This window comes from Myotis davidii, unplaced genomic scaffold (assembly GCF_000327345.1).
Source record: "Myotis davidii unplaced genomic scaffold, ASM32734v1 scaffold38, whole genome shotgun sequence".
Taxonomy (NCBI): Eukaryota; Metazoa; Chordata; class Mammalia; order Chiroptera; family Vespertilionidae; genus Myotis; species Myotis davidii.
Genome location: NW_006291383.1, coordinates 3,306,626 through 3,327,838, shown reverse-complemented (window position 1 = coordinate 3,327,838; position 21,213 = coordinate 3,306,626). Strand labels below are relative to the sequence as shown.

Here is a 21,213-nt window from a genome sequence, read left to right as displayed (position 1 = left end):
GATACAGTGCAGTAAATTCAAGCTTGTTATGTTTAATCTTTTATCTCTTTTCAGGCCCTGGAACAAGTGTGGACACACACTTGTTATATACTTAGATATTATTGATAAATGCAAAGTAGATTTACCATGAATATAGGTTCCCAGCATATATATTTTGAAAATCTACAACCTGAACCTCCTATACTTTCTCCTGGTAGACAGAATAATTTATATGAATTGGACCTTACTTTGGGAGAATGAAGTAGATAAATGCCACCAAAATAATAAACTTAGCCAACACATGTATAGCATTTTCTGTGCCACACTGTATTCTATGCACTTTACTGATCTGAACTCACAACCCTATGAAGGTTTTGTATTATCCCCATTTTCAAGATGGGACCATTGAGACACAGAAAGTAGAACTTCCATATTTTCCTATAGAATAGACAAATTCTTGTGGGATCGATGCTTCTCTTCTCTACTACTTTGCTATTATTTGTGTTTCATTTTGATTTTGGGGTATTTCTTTATCCCCTCTCCCCCAACAGCACTTCCCCAGGAGACACTTCCTAGCTGATTCTCTAAGGCCCCCTCCCCTGTCAGAACTGGGTCAAACAATTAAAATGTAAGCATTCATTTCCTTGTTGACCAGCATGAGTGCAAGAACAGGTTGGGAACTTTTTTTTTTTAATTTTAACTCACCAACTGGGAGTCTTTTTTTTTTTAATATGTTTTATTGATTTTCTACAGAGAGGAAGGGAGAGGGATAGAGAGTTAGAAACATCGATGAGAGAGAAACACCGATCAGCCGCCTCCTGCATGCCCCGCACTGGGGATGTGCCGGCAACCAAGGTACATGCCCTTGACCGGAATCGAACCTGGGACCTTTGAGTCTGCAGGCCGACGCTCTATCCTCTGAACCAAACTGGTTCTGGCAAGGTTGGGAACTTTTAACATTTTCTTCACAGAGGAAGAAACAGCTGCTATCCGATGTATATGACCTGGGCTCCCTACCTTTACATTAGTCTGTAAACTAGGGATGTGAGTCTGTCTGAACCATGAGCTGAAGAGAGCCAGCCAGGATCCCTGTTGTGGGTGAATCCAAAGTGTCTAGGACAGTGTGTGCCACACAGTAGGTTCTTAGTATTTGCTCAGGGAATGTGTGTCCTCCTGTTTCTGTTTGATCTCTATTTACTAACCTACTGATCTCTGACTAGGAGGCAAAGCTTAGCCTGTGCATACTGATGAATGTATGCATATCTACAGATCCTCACCTTTAAAACACGAATTTTGAACTGCCTTTCCATTTCCCGGGCCTTTCTCTGTTCTTCACTGGCAATTCCTCCCTCTCTATGGTTAATGAGACACTCCCCCGGGAGAGACAGAATGTGAGGCGTTGGGAGCAGTTCTGAGTGCCCTGGGTAAAAATGAGCTGCTGCTAGGGCTTGAAGCTCCACGAGGAGAATTTAACCAGGAGCCAAGCGCATTTGAGTCACAACCAAGATTGGCCCGAGGTGTGCTCTGCACATCCGCTTTAGGAGTGGGAGACACGCCTTCTTCTCACACAAACCTCCCAGATCCAGGCGGCCGTGCGGACCCAGGGGTGGTGCTCCAGTCCTGCCACTCGCCGTCCAGACGGGCAGGGGCTGGGGACCGAGCCAGAGCCACAGGTTGGAAGAATCAGGAGCTGTCTGCACGATGGTCGCCCTGTAGAGCAGGTCCCGCGTCACTGCTGGTGTGGAAGCCAGGAGTTCCAGGCACCGGGAAGGGGAAGGAGCCTCTGACACCCGACACCAGCCCTTGCGCCCCGGAAACTTCGCAGGCTGGTGAGTTGGGGAAGTGGGGTTATTGCTGGAATGCGTTCCCACCCCCTCAGGGTGTTCTCAGCGCCCGGCCTTGGAGAAGGAAGTGAGACGTGGATGAGGAGCGATCCACGGCCGGCCAGCCCCAGCCGAGCGGCGAGGGGAGCCTGGCTGTGGGTGAGCGCCTGAGATCCGCAGCGTCCACACAAATACTGGTCCTAGCGGTGATGTGCGCGCGGATGGCATCAGAAAACGAGCTGGCTGTCTTTTTTTTTTTTTGGTATTTGCATTTCAAGCAGCTGGTGAGGATAAAAAACTGGGCACTGCCATGGCAATTTCCTCCCGTTGGTATCTCAAACAACAACCAAGGAATAATAATGATGATGATTATAAGAAGAACGTGTTCAGAGTTTCATTTAAAAAGTAATTTAGTGAGGCGAGCCAGGCAAGTGATCACACATTTCTTTGCCCTTCCTCAGATGAAACAGAAGCAGAGAATTAAAAAGTAATTTCTGTCTTCCAATGTTTTGCTCAGTTGTGGGGTGTGTGTGTGTGTGTGTGTGTGTGTGTGTGTTTCTTTCAAAATTCTGATCCAAGTGTTGCAGGAACTGGGGTGTGAGCAAATGTAATCCTTCAAGTGGTAACAATATATTAGCTTTCAAGAGTTTCCCACCCAATACAGCATAGTCTGAAAACGATTGAAGCAGGTGAAACGTAACTAGCAAGGGAAGCTAGAGGCCGCCTTCCTAGGAAAAATGTATGTTTTATTTAACATAATAATAGCTATGAATTTTCTCTTAAGTTCTGTTTAAGAGAAAAATTTGCGTTTCTAATATTTAGTTACATTCATGCATATTCAATATTATGAAAAGCATATATGTATTGTATGCATGGTTTATAGTTCTACACTTTAATAGTTAACAGAAAAGATAGACTTAGCATTATAGCCTCAAGTATTTAAGTTTATTGAATTTTCAGGTTACTATGAAGTTCAAGTTGTAGGATGAAGTGAGAGCCATTCCCCCTAAATATATTTCATAGTTTCCTAACATAATCCACTACCCAGATGGATCAGTCCTTCTTGAAGGGAAGAGGGGATTCTTACAGATGACCCCCTCTCCCCCCCAAAAAAAGTATTCTTGACAGTTTGATATTAAAGCTGCTTTTCTGTTTAAGAACTGACTATGGCCTCCTATGAAATGTTACCATCATTGATTTCAAAAGGAAAAGAAAACATTGCAGATGAAACTGGATGGGCCTGTTCTCATAGTTGCCAAGAAGGAATAAAGGAATCTGTCATATGTGAGCAAACCACTCTCTCATAGGCTGTTTCTGGAACAGGAATACTTGACTTGATAGGGAAGGTAACCCTAGGATAACTGATCATCTCAGCTCATTGGCACACCAGCTTTTACTAAAATTATCCGCTGGTGTCTGAATTGCTTTTCATGTATTTAACTACTCTTCTGGAAAAGTGGAAGTCATCCAAAGTCCCAGGTGGTTCAGAACAGAAATCTGCTCTTTTCCCACCCTCACTCGGAAATTTCAGGTTAGTTATTTTTTTGATTTTCAGATCAGTAGAGCATGAAATGTAGACCAATTACTTACATAAAACTCAGCTCATAGCTAATCCAGTTTCTTGAGTTGAATCATCAAGGCAGGTTGACCAATAGTTAGGCTCTTAAGCAAGTAATGTAATGTTGAGATGCAGGAAAACAATCATAGTGAAAGCAGACAGGACAAACAAGTTGTTTTCCATGACAAATACGTCCCTTTCTAAAGATGACTGCTAAAGGAGAATGATTTTTTACTCATTGTTAGGTGTACATGGAGCTCGAATTTATTATATAGTTGTAGGAAGTAGGACTATCACTAAGGGCAGTAAAAACCTATTGTAAACCTCATAAATGGAGTTGAGATTATTAGTTCCCCATAAATGGAGTTGAGAGTATTACTTTGTGCCTTTTGCAATCATTATTCTTGCTCCCTAAACATTAACCTTTTCTCATAGGCGCTCCTTACATGAAGAAAACTTGTCTGGAGTGTTAATAATGAGAACAAAATTCTGCTTAACAAATATCTTAAAGTATCTTCAATTAGACACCTAGGTTAATAAATAAATTAGCAATTATGGAAGTTTCAATGCTATTAAAAATACTTAAAGTATAATCATGAGAGTGACTGGGATGGAGAGGGAGGCTTGGTGTGATTCAGTGGTCCAGGGAGAGCCTCAGGGAAGCCATCTTTTTATTTATTATATATTTTTATTTTTAATTCTCACCCAAATATATTTTTTTCTTTCTTTCTTTCTTTCTTTCTTTCTTTCTTTCTTTCTTTCTTTCTTTCTTTCTTTCTTTCTTTTTTTTTTGAGAGAGAATGGTAGGGAGGGAGAGGGAGAGAGAGAGGGCGACAGAAAGAGGGAAAGATTGATTGCCTCCCACATGCACCTCAACTGGGTTTGGTGATTGAACCTGAAACCCAGGTATGTGCCCTTGACCAGGAATCAAACCTATGACCCTTTGGTCCATGGGCCAGTAATCTGAGCCACATAGACAGGGCAAGGCCATCTTTTTCAAAGATCACCATGGCCTCAGTGAAGAGAACATATTATACAGGAACCAGAGTAGACCAGTGAGGAGGGTATTCCAGTAGACCAGAGATGACAGTGGAACACAATAGGTGGAAACAGTGCTCCTAGAGAGAAATGGGTAAACTCAGGAAATATTTGAAAGTGGAGATAATGGGACTTGCTGACTAATTGGATAAAGAGTGGGGATGAAGGAAATGAGAAAACAAAATGATCACCCAGTTTTTTACTGGCGATACTGGGTAGATGGTAAAGCCATTTCCTAAGATGGAGAAAGAAAAACAGGTTTGAAAGAAAAATGAATTCATTTCCAGACCTTTAAGGTATTTTTAGGTATCCAAGTGGAAATGTCAAACTGGGCTTTTGGATATAACCATCTGGAGATCTTGGGAGAAGTCACAGGCAAATAGAGAAAGTTGGGAATCCAGTGCCCATGGAGGCTATTTCGAGCCATGGTCTTGAGGACATCACCCATTGGAATCATTGGCAGCTTTGATAGGAGGTGGAATTCTTTAAAAAAAGGAGTTCAGATAAACTAACTTTAAAAAATTTGGAATTACTATTTCACATTATCCCAAGAAAGATACCACTAGAGCAATTCATGATTATACAGAGACTTTAATCAGATTCATTTTTAAAAATGGCTTGTAGAATGGATGAACTGAGGAACACATAATTAGAAATACTTACAAAGGTGTTAAATGAGCAGTTAGCATAGTGTGAGGAAGAGTAAAACCCAGATAGACTGAAATTTTGAAAAAAAAATGCTAAGAACAGCCAAAAATTCTTCTAGTGTTGTTTAGAGCAAAGCAGCGAATAAGGAAGTTAATGTATGTGAGAGAAAGTGTTACTCAGTGCCTATTGCTCTCTTCTTCTTTCTAATGAAAAGAAATAGTGTTCAAAAACAGGAAGGACAACACTAAAAATTAAAATCAAGGAAATATGAGAAGTTATTGTGACTGCAAGCAACTTTTTCAAGTGAAAAAGAATAGTGGTGGGGGCAGTCAAGAGGACTTGTCTAAGGAAACAGTGTTTTACTTGAGATATAAAGGCTACTGGGTGTCAGTCTGGTGGACAGTTGGGAGAGAACAATTCAGACAGAGCAAAAGTATCTGCCAACTTCCTGACTTGGGAAAGAGCTTGATGCATTCAGTGAGCTGGCAGAAGAGTTCAGAGAGTCGAAAGTAGGCAGTAGAGAGAGGCGCAAGGTGAGGCCAGAAAGACACTTAGGAAGTCATAAGTGTAGGTAGTACTCCAAGACTTAGTTGTTCTAGGGACGGTTTGTATTGGGAAGTTGGACTAAACGATCTTCAAGCTCTCTTCCAAAACTGTGGCTCTATAAATATAAGAACACAATTTGTTTGATGTTTGATATATATTCTAGATCACAAATTAAGAGAGAGTAGTGAAAGTGTAGTTAATAAAGTTGTAAAAAAATAACAGATCAAGGTAAATTAAGTTGTAGTTGCCATATAAACCAAATGTCTAATACCCAGAAATGCAGAAAGAAACTTTTTTAGTAGTTAGAACAAAATCAAGGCTATCAAGTCTCACCCACATAATTTTGGGAACAATTTCAGAGAAGGCTAATTAGATTTCATAAATTAGTAAGGTTTATATCAAAACATTAAGAAGGCCATCACTAACAAAATACTGTTAGTGCTGGATAGTATAGCTATGAATATGAAATTAGTCTCCAAAAGGCTCAATTTTCTCCTGTGTGAAAGGAAAATGTTGATTATTTTCATATCCCTATTGTCTAGCCTTAGACCTAGGTAACTTATAATTTTTGCTTCATATTTTTAGTTCCTCTCTCTTTTTTTTCTTTGTGTCCTTCCTCTCTTCTTCCAATTATTTACCTATCTACCCATTTAGATAGGTAGATAGATATCCATAATACATGCACATACCTACACTTATTCTATAAAAGAGGGAAAAATTAATTTTAAAAGGCTTAGAGAAAATGCACAAGATTTTATTTTAATCTTTTCTTCTGTAGCACAGAAATTTATTTATTTTTTTTAATTATAGTGATCTTGGGATCAACCCAATATGTTTTCTTATGCTTCTCTCTAACTTGCTCAGAAAATTGAAACTGTACTAAATCTGACCTGAGGGATACACCACAAAATAATTAGAAAAGCAAAACTGCTTTGTATTCTGTTTTTCAGTCTAACTTAGGCAAGGACCACAGAGCCTAAGTTTGTTAAAAAAAATTACTCAGTTCTTGCAGTCTATTATTCAAAATATGCTCTTTTTGTAAAAAAAAAAAAGTACTGCTGGTAAATGTTTTTGGACATGTCAAAATATTTTAAAGATAGAACAAAATTAGATTTTCAAAGAGGATAAGAAAAACTTGCATCTTTTAGTGCTAAAAAAAAAAAAAGGTGGAAAGCTTTTCTGAGATCAAGAGGGTAACCTAACACAGGTTCGGCTGCCTGCTTCAGTGAAAGTCAAACTCTTGAGACAGGGGCTGGTGAGAAAGAAAGTGGTTTATTCAAGTGCCAGCAACCTGAGAAGATGGGGGATTTTTGTCCCAAAGCTCACCTTTCCATCTCAGTATAGACTGAGGTTTTTATAAGGAGGGAGAGGGAAAACAGAACAAAGAGATCAAGGAGAGGGGATTGAGAGTTCTCCATTAGGGTACTGTGTGCAGACCAGCACAGTCTATTCTGACAAAGACCTCGAAACTGGTCAAGCAGTGGTCTGGTGTGCATCTTCCTGGTTTTCATTTGAAGATCAGCAAATCTCCCAGAGCTGGAATGCCTGAAGGCTGGAGTCTGTAGTTTTTGAAGTTAATTTCTAGGATTCTTAGAAAATGCCATTCATCTACAAGCTACATATTAGTCAGAGTCAGCATTTACAGAAACAATGTCAAAAGAATAGTGGGGTGAATTCCCTACAGTTACAGAGCTTCTAAATATTGGCTCCGGTACCTTCATGGATTGACCGGGCCCTGAGATTTTCTAAAGTTTTCTTCCAAATGCTGGGAAATGCAGGAGCCATGTAACCCATTTCATAATTTCTTAGTTCATTGAGTAAAATGTAACCCATTTCATAATTTCTTAGTTCATTGAGTAAAATAAAGAGAGTTACCTCAATTAACTATGTAGAACCTATTATTCCCAGTCTCTGTTCCTTTCCTGTCCCAATCCACTCTTTGACTTTAATTTTTTTAAGGTTGGCAATACCTGTTATCAAATGTTGCCTCTCAGGGTTCAATAGTAAAAGCTTCTACTAGAAACAATACAGAAAACAACACTGCAAAATATACCTTAGAAAAATTGCTTTAATAAAAATATTCTGGTATCTATAAATGAGGGCTAAGACATAAGGAAACAGGCATAAAAATAGAGCATAATATGAGGAAGGCCTATTCTTTTATCTTCAGTTGGGAACTGGTGCTAGTTGATAAAGACTGCATAGTAGTAATCAAGTGAAATGAGCAACCTGGGTTTACTTTTTTCTCCAGACCTCACTAGACCATCATGAGGTGCTAGTTACTTTGAAATCTACCTGTACAAACCTCCCTGGTTAGGTTTTAATTTTTCCCTTACTCACTGGAAACAAACAAACAAACCAAAGTAGAATGCATAACTCATTAGTACTGGTCCTGAGCCCCCTTCATGGAGGTGCACTCTGCCCACCGCAGGACTATATATACTTGATGAGAATTCATTCTGTTTGAGACACAAAGGGTATCCCCGGTAAAGGTGAGGGCCTGATGAGGTTAAGGACCCGTGTCTGATTTTTTCCATCTAATGTGAAAGTTAATGTCAACCCGAGGCTTGCCTATGCAGGCGTGGAGAAAGCCTGGCGTGCACATGTTTTCAGTGCACGCTGCAAGGATGTCTCCGAGTTCTATGTGTGGTTTTCTCTGTAAAACAACTATAGGAAAATGACTATGTTGCTGTGAAGATGAATTTCCCTTGAGTTATAGTGTTTTTCTTCCTGGTTCCCGACAGTTTTTCTAATCGAGTGTGGTTTTCATGGTTCTGACCTCCTATAGTGTTTCACTCTTTTAAACTATATTTTGACTTTTACAGTAAACTTATGATAGGAATCAGAAACTAGATTTCTGTCCTTTAGTTTATGGAAGGTGTTGGGCTAAGATGATTTTAATGAGCCTTACAGTATGGTGTAATGAGTCCAGAGTAGTCATGTTGATTCTTAAAATCAATATAGTAAATATTCACACACCTAAGGGATAGGCACCAACTAATTCAAAAGAAAATAGGAATGATTCAAGATAATACATGTTAACTATATATTTAAAGAAAGATATACTGTTTGCATCATCATATTTTATAAACAGGAATGATATTTTCTATTTGACTTATTTTTCAGGAACCATGTTTTCTAAAAGTGTGTAGAACTTGGCATAGGAGGGTTAAAGAAATAGCTTAAAACTGCTGTCTAATTTGTCTTTTCTACCATAAACATGTTATTGTGTGTGGTCGCTTGACCCAAAAGATAAAAATAAGTAATTCAAAAATTATTCAAATCCTTTGGAGAGCACAAATTCTACCTGGATCGCATAAACTTTAGAGAAAATGTCAAGTTAATTATGTTAAAGTTGACACTGTTATTTATCACAATAAAATATTTGCTCACCATGTTAAAACTGATAATAGCAATGTGTTCTCTGGTATAATTTTTATATATCTTAATTTTTCATCAAAAACTTCTTTAAGTACCTTTTATGTACCAGCCTCATATTTGGTACTTTGGTTATAAAGATGAATAAGACCTAGTTCCTGTTCTTGAAATCTGGTAAGGTAGAGAGAGATACATGGGCAGAAAATTTTTAGTGTAAACTGGTAAAATCAGTGATTTCAGTGCTGTATTGTGGTAATAAAGAGGAAGATACATTTAAGAGGGTTGCAACTGTAGAGAGATAGTTAAGAGTGGAAAATAAAAAAGGCTTGAAATTAGGTCAGTGATTATAAGGTTAGAGAAGAAAAGTCAGATTAGAGAAATTAATGAGTGGTATCGATCAGATATTAGGAGAAGGGAAAAATGTTATAAGGTCTCAATAGTTGGTTTAAGGAGGCAATGGATGGATCAATAATGGTCCTCAAAATTGAAATGAGGTATAAAAAAGGTGAAGCACATTGGGGCGGGGGGTAGGGGGGAGACATACAGCATTTGGGGTCATTCAGTTGCATTTGTGTAGGAAAATGACTTCCAGAATCTACACCTCCTAAGGTTGGTCAGGCTAGTAATAGTGATTAGGGAATATACTGCAATGCAGTAATCACCAAAATTCACAAAAACTAATGCCATCTCAGAGAGACCCTGGAAAGAGGGAGGAATATGGCCATAGCATAGGCCTCATAATTTTATTCCTTCTGTAAGCACTGACCTGCTTTGGCTAATAATGACATATAAGTTCTAAAAGGACCTAGGGGAAATGTAAGGTTATATCTAATTATTTACATTTATAATTATTATTGTTAAATTTAGAGGATATATTAAATATGTCTGTAGCTCTTAGGTTATGACTATGACATCATTTATCCCTTTTTGTGGGACAGTCATTTTTAAGTAACATTTTTTTTCCTGTAATTCTGTTCGCCCATGTTCTCTCCCATCCACCCTGTGAAAAGTGAAAAGTCCTATCTCAGCTAGGAACGTGTCTGTTACCAGAGAATGGAAAATCTAACAGATCCCTAATGTGATTGAATCTATTGATCTGGGATCCTTAATATCAACACCCAGTCCATATTGATTTAAGAACAAACTCCCACTGTCTTCATTTCACTCAGGAGCTCTGCTCTAGCTCTGCTATGACTTAATTTATGACACTTTTCACCTCAAGATCTACTTACCAAAACATAACAAAATATATCACTATATGCTAAAAGAATTGAAGAACAACCCTTTTGTAATGATTATTTTGTGCTATTTCCAATAATATGTAAAATATTGTCAAATAATTGTGACTTGTAAGTATTTTCCAAGAGACTTAAGTTTAGGGAAAGTTGGTCTCTTGTCTCTCCTCTTCCTACCCCATCACCATTCCCATGATAATACACATTTCAGTTCACTGTTTGCAATATTTTATTACATCAACAATCATTCATTATACAACCATCTACTGCCTCTCTCTCTCCATTCTAAGCATTTCTGACTATTAAATAATCAACATGAACTTCCTGCATGCCCACTTGTCCAGTTCAGGGGTTCTCTCTGTTCCCTGTGGATTAATTCCAGGTGAGGAAAGCATTCTTTGTTATCGATGCATCATTTCAGACATCTAGTTCTAAACAAATGTGTTTTTCATAAAAGTTTCTTATAATAAGCCAATAGCCCAGTTATTTGTATTCTGAGTATTATAGATGGAGAAGCAAAATCCTTAAGAAATATTTGATGACTCATCTCTGAGTTAGACACATAATACGGGTCTAGAAATATCCCAGTCAGGATTTCTAATTGGAACCGTGTGGACTTTAGTTCTTTTGTACTTTTCCCCCCTCAAGCATTTTGTTACTTATGTTATTCAGTAAGCTATTATCTAACTGATTTCCCCTTCTGAAAAGTCATCAATATTTCATATTATATTGAAAAATATCAGTGTGTTTTTCTTGTTTGAGGTTTGAGAAGACATAAGAGAATATTCTGAATACAAGTCTCTCACTTTGCAGAGTATTTGGATTTGTGTGGAAGTATAATAATAATGCAAAGAAAAAGCACACATACTATCTCAGATTTAAAAAGTCCTCCTGTAACGTATGATGAGCACTTGAGGATCACTGTGAAGTATGGCTGTTTGACATGGTTGTCAAGGGTGAAAACTGGCATTGATAATGAGTCCTTGATTAAAGACTGACCACAAGGGCCATCAGTTTCAGCTTTAAAATACTATCACCTAAAGAATGTATTCATTGCATGCACTAATTTTCAGGTGTAAGAAAAGGAAAGTTGGGTAATTTTCCTTTTAATGGGACAAGTTTTACAAATTCTGCTTTTTCTTACAACTGCTTTCTGTTTGGCACACGTTTTACATATAACTTGAAAAGATTTCAAAACATCCATGCAGTGTATATGCCAAGGTATGAAAAAAGATGAAAGTTAAAAAGAAACAAACACTTCTTCCATTCTAGCCATAATTTTCATGAGTTTAGTTTCTTTTTTTCCATTTATTCCACAAGTACTATTTTTAATTATTTTTTCATCACCATTTATACCCTGTATGCTCTCTTCTACCTCCACCTGCCCACCCTGCAATCGCCACACTGTTGTCTATGTCCATGAGTTTAATTTATTTTAACACAATTACTAAAATTGGTCCAAGGAACAATTTAAAGGCAAAATTGAACTACACGATCTGGGTAACAATGAAGTCTTCTCTAATCCACAGAGTTCTAAGGAAAAGTGTATATAAAAGCAGAAGTAAAAGTTGTGTTTACCTATCTGGGGCCTTCCTCTAGTACCCCCAGATACTAAGTACCCCCAGATACTAAGTACCCCCAGATACTAAGTACCCCCAGATACTAAGAACGTATATCTAATCCAACACTAGTTAAGACAAGTCTAAGGAGTAGACTAGATCTTAAATAATATCTTTTGTTTTTTTAGGCAGCAAATATAACTTACTTCCCATTAGTTTAAAATTACCCTGTTTAATTGGACCTAAACTTAACTGATACTAGAATTAAAGAGGGGAGGGAATATTTCTGTGATAGCCATTCCAGTGGTGAGTTTCCAGAACTAAATTCAAACCTAGCAGTGGTGTCTATAAGTAAACATATGTTATTCTTAAGATAGTTGCTTTTGTCATGAAGCTTTATTAAGGAAGAAACAAAAGATGCTTTTTGGTAGACTTTTTAGCGAAATGATATATCTCCAGCTTCTCCTATATAATTGGAAATAATGAAGCTTTTTATAAGGCCAGACATTCCCTGGGGTCTCTAAACTCCTGCCTGGGAAAATGATTTTATTACATGTCTATTTTATCATGGAGGTAAGATTGTCTCCTTGAGCCTTCTTTTTCTTTGACACTTATTGACAGTTGAACAAAGAACGTTCTTTTTAGTACAAGTCATGGGTAAAATTAATTTCTCTCAGAACTGTATCTAAGAGCTCACTTTTCTCTTTTGATATTTTTCTACAGTGCTTGGTACCAATTTGTTACTCCTAAGATGGAAAATCAATGACTTGTTGACCAGTCTTTCTGATGAATCAATTTCTTCTAAAGTAGCTATCACTGAAAACAGATAATGCCCAGTAGGCATTTTGCTTTATAACGTGTAGTAAAGATCCGAAGGCATGCCTAATACTAGAAGTTTCAGGATAGATTTCTAGAGGAACAATTTGGGGCAAAAAGAACTTTATTTGTTAAAGCTAATGTTGCCCAGGTAGATGGCGGGTCTATGGCCTGCAATTTCTGGAGCAGCCACCATTTAAAATCTTCCATGACTAGGGCAGACTCTGGGTTAGATAAGCATTCAAATCCTTAGTTCTGAAAATATGGTTGCATTCCTTTGTAGGAAGGGTGACTTTTCTGTAGAATCTCTGAAGGCCATCCTAAGAAAGGAAATTGGCTCCTCATAGAGTTTGATACTTGCTTACCAATACTATCTGCAACACCTGACTGCATATCCTTGATACACAGTTTTCAGTTTCCAGTCTTGTGAGCGAACATTACAATATGCAAATAGACCCTGTTGATAAGCTGGCAGAAACTGTGGTTAGTCCACAGACTAAAGTAATAATAAGAGATCAAACTGCCTGAACATTTTTCCATCAGCAGTAGAGACGTGATATCAAAAGATTAGTTGGTTATTTGTATCTTGCTAATTGTAGAGTCATTCTTAACACCGTCACTGTCCTTTGAGTTTTTACCTTTAGAAATAGACACCAGTATACTTCAGTCCGATTTCCAGCCTGCCAGCCTAAGAAAACCCAATTACTACATAGAATAAAATGGTTCCAAGTTAAGGATTTAGACAATTCACAGGAATCACAAAGAGGTAGTAGTTTGACTTTCCTTAGAGAGAAAAATCAAACCTTATTGATTACAGTGAGCCACATGGAGTCCAGCATTCGCTGTTTAAGCATATTTGGATGTGTTGCCAAGTAACAAGGTAGGCCAGATGCCGAATGGCAGAAGGCTGCTATGTAAGATATAGCCCTAGAGTAAAACTAAGTGGTTTATCATGGGGAAATTTAGTCCTGGTTTTCTATCTGTTCTTGGCTTGTTTCCAAACAATACTTCATTTCAAGTCAGTGAAATTTAAAAAACTGACCTGGAAGTGGTTGACACACTTGCTTATAGGAAGGGATCTGTAAGCAGTTTCTTGTTTATTCTACCGTAACTACTGAAATTTTTTGAGGTATTTTTATGGGTTTTTCTTTGCAGAACCTCTAGATTATTAAATAGAATGAACTGAAATAATTTCTAGTTTCTTTTCAAGGACCCGAGGTTTTTGAACTATTTTTCAAAAAAAGATTTCTGTAAAGCTTTATGTGTGAAAGGAAATGTGGATATATATTTTCAACTAATTTTGAAGAATAACACGGTTTATCAGGACATTCTCAAATCCATCAAAGCTTAGGTGATAATATAAAGAAAGAAAATAACCATTGGGAGCATATCAATAATATAAGTAAAATTACTTTTTCCTGATGGTCAAAGCAAAATTCAAAATATTGCCTGCAGTCTCTTTTAAGATAACCATTGCCATTAGGTCTTATCTGTCTTTACTTTTAAGGGCAAAATGCCTATTTAAAAATATTCTTAGTTCAGTGGACTGCTGCAACTAACAATTTTTCCGTAGATTTTCTAGTTTCAGACAAAAATATTTGTTGTATCTTGAATTAATGCATTTGTATTACATTTTAATGAGCAGAGAAACTGTAAACCTTTATGAAGGTCAATGACTGTCCTTCAGATTTACTTGTACCATTGTCACTGGGTATGTGTCAGTAAGTAACATAACCAGACTGAAGTTTCTGCTAAAACTTTCTGATGATTGAGGTTCAGGAAGGCACTAACATAAATGTATCGAGAAGATGCTTCTGAATCTTGGTACAGAGAACTTGCACTTGAACTGGTTTTAAAAATAGGTCAGGGGTGTGTTTGCACTTATCTCTTCTGCTTTCACTCCTGATTCTCTGAGAACCAGAGGTGATGGTAAACATGTTGAATAGCTTTGCACCTACTGACCACTCAGGATATCAGGAACATTTAAGCCACACTAGATTGTACCTGCTGCATATCAGCTGGGCCTGGGCACCAATGTCAAACTATTATAAAACAAAGGAGAGCAAACTGGCTATTTTGGAAAGCAGGCACATTTTAACCTTCAACTCAATCTATTTTATTATTACACTTTTAAATATCAGATAGTAATAGGAGGATTATTTCTATTCTTCTGAAATATAAAATGTGAATGATGAAGTCTTCTTTGAAATATTTCTTCAAATTTTATAAACTTTAGCCAAACTGGAGCTATATATTCTTCTTCCTTTCCAGATAACCAAGATTAAAATGATTTTTAAGACCATGAATATTAGAGCAACCATCCCTCCTATGCTGGAATCTCTATGCCAATCGCACATCCAAATAGGTTTAGGACCTGAGTCCAAATGAAAGACAGGAAGAGTAAGTGCCACAGAACTAGAAGAGAAGTCATTTCATAACCCTGAGATGGCTTCAGTGAAGCGGGGCGGAGCATCATAGTAATTAGGGTGGAGTCTGAAATAACAAGGGTGTGACTTCAAGAACCAAGCCAAGTTCATGAATAACACCCAGTGTACAATTATGATTTATCTATATATCAATATCCTTTACAGGAAATAACTTCATGGAAAAAGACATTGAGTTAGCCATCAACCATGACAAATAGCCATGTGTTAAAATATCTACAGAACTCCATGGTGTTAATAATCTCCATAGTCCTCATGGAATAAGAGATCCAATAGGGTTAATTAGTGTTAGTGAGAAGCCAAGTACAGAAACCATACTGAATCTTCACTTTAGGAGCTAATTAATTTTAATTATAGCTACTTCTTACATAGTTGATCCCCAGAGGACCTACTGTGCCCAACATCCTAATCGAATGGGCTGATTTGCTTTCATACTAGTGCTGCAAAATTCACATGCATCTTTCCCAACCTGCTTTCTACCATTTTTTTTTTTTTTTTTTTTGCCTAGTGTGTGTCTTTATGTCAGTTTTACTGTAACTATGATGGTGTGTGAGAGAGAGAGTGGCTGTTCCAGGCTTACTATTGTTTTTCATCATAAACAGGAGGAAGAGGAGTCTCCCCTCAGAATCTGATATTACAACTTTTACCAACAATTTGGCCAAAATTTAACTCATTGCAGATTAAGTTGCTTTTCTTCAGATGTGTTAGCATTACAGTACTTGGTCATTATAGACTGACTAGAGGCCCAGTGCACAGATTTGTGCACCGATGGGGTCCCTTGGCCTGGCCTGTGGGGATTGGGCTGAAACTGGCTCTATGACATCCCCTGGGGGGTCCTGGATTGCGAGAGGTGCAGGCCAGGCTGAGGGAACCCCCCCTGGTGTATGAATTTTGTGCACCGGGGCTCTAGTAATAATATATGTGCTGTAGATAAAATTAGCAGAACTTGGCACTCCCCACAGAGATGTCATTTACTGGGTGAGAAACACTGGAAGAGAAGCAAGTTTGGGAAAGCTCAGTAAACGCCACTTTTGTGTACTTAGTGATACATACGTGAGGGATAGCTTTCACTTTAATCAAGAATGCCCTTTACCAGGACTTAAACGTGAGACGGGAAACCATAAAAATCTTAGAAGAATCCATATAATACAAGGGCTATTGTAATAGGAACAAAGTAAAATTGTGAGGTAGGTTAATGCTGTCTCCTTTTTAGGCTCACCTGTCTCTCCTCTCCTTTCCCCAGAGCCGTGGGCCCCTTGTGGGCCTGAAGCCCTTGATCTGCTCCTCTCATCCTTGATCTAACCTTCCCACAAGGTTATCCAAGTGCACCTGTCCCTGGTACCGCTCCCTCAGGCCTCCTTTATACTCAGTACTCTGAGATTCTAATTGTTGCTAATGTGCTAACTGGCCCCAAAATAATGGTTTTACCTTTGGGAAACTGTACAATCAATCCTCATGATTTGCTGATTGCATATTTATGAATTTGTCTACTGGTTAAAATTCATTTGTAACCCAAAATCAATGCCCCTGATGCATTTACAGTCATTCAAAGACATGTTTGGAAAGTGGGAAACTCTGAGTTTCCTGACATGCACATTTCTAGCTTAGATCAAACCAGTTGACACTCTACCTTCTTACTTCAGCTCATATGGTAAACAAGTGTTCTTTTCCCCATTTAGTGCCACATTTCTTGCATTTCTGTGCTTTTATGTGGAATATTCTGTCTGTTTAGAATGGCCCCAAGCATAGCACTGAAGTTCTGTGTAGTGTTTTTAAGCACAGGAAACAGAAACACATTAAACAAGGCTTGTATTGATGAGCTGGTGAAAATAGTGTGGCCATGGGTTCACAGGAACTTCACTCTGCATTTCCATTGGGAGCATAGTATTCCCTGATTCTATGTTTGCAGTGTCTTTATAAAACAAAACTACCATGAATCACTGTGTTTATTTCCTCTCATGAAAGGATTTTCAATAGTATCATTATATTCTAAAAGTAATATTAGGGCACAAAAACACATAAGTTTATTTCCTCTCATGAAAGGATTTTCAATAGTTTAGAGAAAAAAATTTAGTCAGGTCGCTAAAGGAAGAATAAAATACAAGCAAACATGGAGTCATGGAATCCAGAGATAGAAGAGGTCAAGTTTTTTAACCAGAGGACCTTGGATGCCTGTTACACGTAAGCAAAACTCTGAATTCTGACCTTCCAGGTAGCCAAGGCTGAAACAAACAAACAACAAAAACACAAGTAATACAACTTTTCCTATCAGATTAAAGAAAGTATATCAATTTATTGGGAGATACTTTTTTTTGGTATCATTATATTCTAAGAGTAATGTTAGGGCACAAAACACATATTATATGTTTCCAATTGTAGTTTTGTAAATGATGCAGAAGTGGAACTTGTATGATTGCCTGTATATTGACGATAACAAAGCCCGAGGCGCTAATACGATCTCTATGTTGTTCGATGAAGGATTTCTACAAGGATCTAAAGTCTGTGTGTTGCTGGGATGCTGACATAAAATGCAGTGTTATCACAGGTTGGCTCACATTTACGTTCTTAAAGACCTTCAGATGAAATTATTGTCATGGTGAAATTACCGGGTCCTCTGGTAAACTGAAGGGAGGAGATCCCTTTGAGCTATGTTTCCAATTGTAGTTTTGTAAATGATGCAGTTTTGTATGATTGCCTGTATATTGACAGTAACAAAGACCGAGGCGCTAATACGATCTCTATGTTGTTCGATGAAGGATTTCTACAAGGATCTAAAGTCTGTGTGTTGCTGGGATGCTGACATAAAATGCAGTGTTATCACAGGTTGGCTCACATTTACGTTCTTAAAGACCTTCAGATGAAATTATTGTCATGGTGAAATTACCGGGCCTCTGATAAACTGAAGGGAGGAGATACGTTTGATCAGGCCTCATCCTCCGGAAATTCTGTTTTTTTGTTATGGGGTGGGGCCACAGCATTAGTAACAAAGAAACCAAATTTCCGGAGGATGAGACCCAGAAATCAGGATTTTAAAAAGATTCCTGATTCTAATGTGCAGCCAAAATGGAGAACCACTGCTGTAGACAGGGAGGCCTTCATTTATCTATGGATTTAACAGTCACCATGGGGCAGCCCAGGAGAATGAGAAAGGCTGGAGCCTCCAACCCACCTGACCACTCTACTTACTTAAATAGACCTGGAACTGCCCCCTCCAAGCCTTCACTCTTTTAAATATCCATGCTCACTTCTATTTATTGATCCATTCTCCCGCTGGTGCTAAGAATTTTCTGATAAGATGTGGAGGAAGGTACAAAGTACAGTGGGGCCTTGACTTACGAGTTTAATTTGTTCCGAGGCAGCTCGTTAAGTACAGTGGGGCATTGACTTACGAGTTTAATTTGTTCCGAGGCCGAGCTCGTTAAGGAGCTTGTTAAGGAGCTCGTTAACTCAAATTACTCTATCAACTCAATGCAAAAAATCTGCCGAGAGACAGCTGGTATCTCAAAAAACTCGTTAGTCGAGACACTCGTAAGTCAAGGCCCCACTGTATAGGCTCAAATAGTGAAATTTTAAGGAAAACCAAAAATATTCAGCAAAAGCTTATAAACTCCTCGAAACCTTCCCACATATATTTTATGGGTTGATTGTTGATGCCCAAATTCTTGAGCTTAATTTGTCCTGATGTTTTAATTAATTCGATTATTAACCTAAGACTTGTCAGAATTTATAAAAATAGTTGTTTGTAGCTGTTTTATAAACCTACATTATCATCAATTTTTTAAAAAACATGTTTTTATTGATTTTTAGAGAGAAGGTTAGGGAGAGGAGTAGATATATTGATGAAAGAAAACCACATGGACACAGGGACTGACCAGAATCGAACCTGGGACCCTTCAGTCCGCAGGCCGACGCTCTATCCACTGAGCCAAACCGGTTTCGGCATATCAGCGATTTTTGTACAGATATTTTTATATTGAGTCTTGGGCCTTCATATTGCTAAAATATTAAATGGGGAAAATTCATGTAACTTATTCATAAGTCACCCACTGAACCACATCAGCTGGGCTATCAGCAATTTTTGTACAGATATTTTTATACTGAGCCTTGAGCCTTCATATTGCTAAAATATTAAATGGGAAAATTCATGTAACTTATTCATAAATAAATGTATGTATATTTCCACAGGCTCTAGATAAGGAGACATTGAAGTAAGAACAGGCTGGTGACATACGGGGGATAGGGGGAGTGGGAGGAGGGAGTGAGGTCTTGAGAAAACTGAGGGGAAAAATTTTTAACCATTATAGTTTATAAAGGACATAAATCATTCAATTTCTGTAATTTTAAATTTAGGAAGAGAAAAAAAACTTGATTCAGTTAGATATAACAAATACAATTAAATGGAGATGCAATTTGATTTATTGGAAATAATATAAGTTTTATGCAGATTACTGGCAGTACCTTATGAGGATACTGTAATACATTTGGAAAAATATCTATCAAACCAAATATATACAAAAATATAAACAATAAATTTTATGGTATAGTTTGGGGTGATAAGCAGTAGGGAACCTGAGGGAGGTAAAATTAACATAAAGTCCTCAATTACTCATAGCATTTGAGACATAGCCTTGATGGTGTAGATGAAACATTTTATGCAGATTCTTTAAGTTTGTTCTCTCAAAGAAAATGCTCCCTTTTATAAGGGATAAAGAAGAAAACAAACAGAATATTCGGACGACAGCACAAACACTGCTAAACAAAGATGGCGCTACAGACAAAAGGAGCCATGGTCTGGCTGACAGCGTCTCGGGGGCACCGTTTCCAATGACTCCTGAGTTTATTTTTTAAAAGTGTGAATTTGGAATAGTAGTTACTCAGAAGGGTTGGTGTACGATGGGAGAAAGCACAGATATGAACAAGGCAGCGCTGCCCGCAGCACGCCCTCCTCTAGCTGGCCTTGGCCTGGAGAGGAAGGTGCCTGCCTCCCCACCTCTCCAATCCGGACCTGACAGAGGCCCTGATACCTGCTGACAGAGACCTTGATGCCTGTTCAGGGAGACAGAGCTCGCTTCTCAATAGGATGAGAGCTTTTGGTCAACTGTTTCTTAAATTATTTGCTTTAAAGGTTGTTGAAGTATTAGCTTTCAATTGTCATGTCTAACAGAGAATCCCCTGACCCCCACCCCTGACTCCCTGCAATGTGAAGAAGGGAGGTCACTGGGAATGTATAGAATGTGCAGGCCACAGTAGATTTTGGAGAAATCTTTTCAAAAGCATTCACAACAGAAAACGAAACAGCCCTCTAACATAGTCCTGTCTCTGGTAAGCTGTGAAAATAGGACTGGTTTGATAAGTTCAGTGACATTCTGCTTCTCCCTGACAAATATTTACTCATGCTTTTAAAATTAGAAATTAACTAACTGCAGACTCAAGCCAGAAACTTAACTACTTAAATCCTTTGTAATTTAGCAGAGTCCTCTTCACACATAGACCATCACGCATGTATTGTATGAAGACCCGCAACTCTAAAGGGCAATTAGCAGTCTCCTAGGTTATGGTCACTTTGTACACCTTCCAGAAGCAACCAAACAGAGGTCGGTCGTATTACAAAATATCCTCCCTTCTATGAAGGAATGCACTAGTTTATTTAGAAAGAAGACTCCCAATTTGTTCTAAATATGTTTACACTTGTGCAAGTGGCATTTATGAACTGACCCGGAGCGGAAGCACTGCAGATAGTGAAGAGTGTCTGTATATTTACTTAAAAACCAAGGAGGTACTTACGAGTGTGCCGTGTTTCATTGCTTGCTGACGGATGCTAGTGTAGAAAAGTACTTACTCACTGCTCTCTCTCGTTGCATTGACTTCCATGCCCCAAACCAAATCTCCTGACATTAGGAATGCGTGTCTGAAAGACAGTGTGGTGGTGTCTTGTGTTTAAAAGCAACAGGCTGTGGATTCTGACAGATCTGGATTCGAACCCTGAGCCTGCCAATCATTGGCTGTGTGGTCCTGGGCAAGTTAACTAACCTTTCTGTGTATCAGTCTTGTCATTTGCAAAACCCCCAAATATTTTTGTGAGAATTAATTAATGTATGTAAAGTGCTGAGCACAGTGATTATAGTGATTTCAACCTTTTTCATCTCATGGCACACATAAACCAATTACTAAGATTCTACGGCACACCAA

At 38.1% G+C, this 21,213-nt stretch overlaps 1 protein-coding gene across 4 annotated transcripts in view; it reads left to right on the top strand.

Annotated features, from left to right (window-relative positions):
- RAB27B (RAB27B, member RAS oncogene family) overlaps window positions 1–21,213 on the top strand; it is a 121,998-nt gene that overhangs the window by 67,673 nt on the left and 33,112 nt on the right. For 2 of the 4 annotated variants that reach the window (XM_015564433.1, XM_006764485.2), the window contains exon 1: window positions 1,526–1,808. The exons of 1 other annotated variant lie outside the window; for it this stretch is intronic. The gene's annotated coding sequence lies outside the window, so the exon portion shown is untranslated. Of the gene's footprint in view, window positions 1–1,525; window positions 1,809–21,213 lie in introns of those variants that run through there. One more of the 4 variants, XM_015564434.1, reaches the window with a different exon arrangement.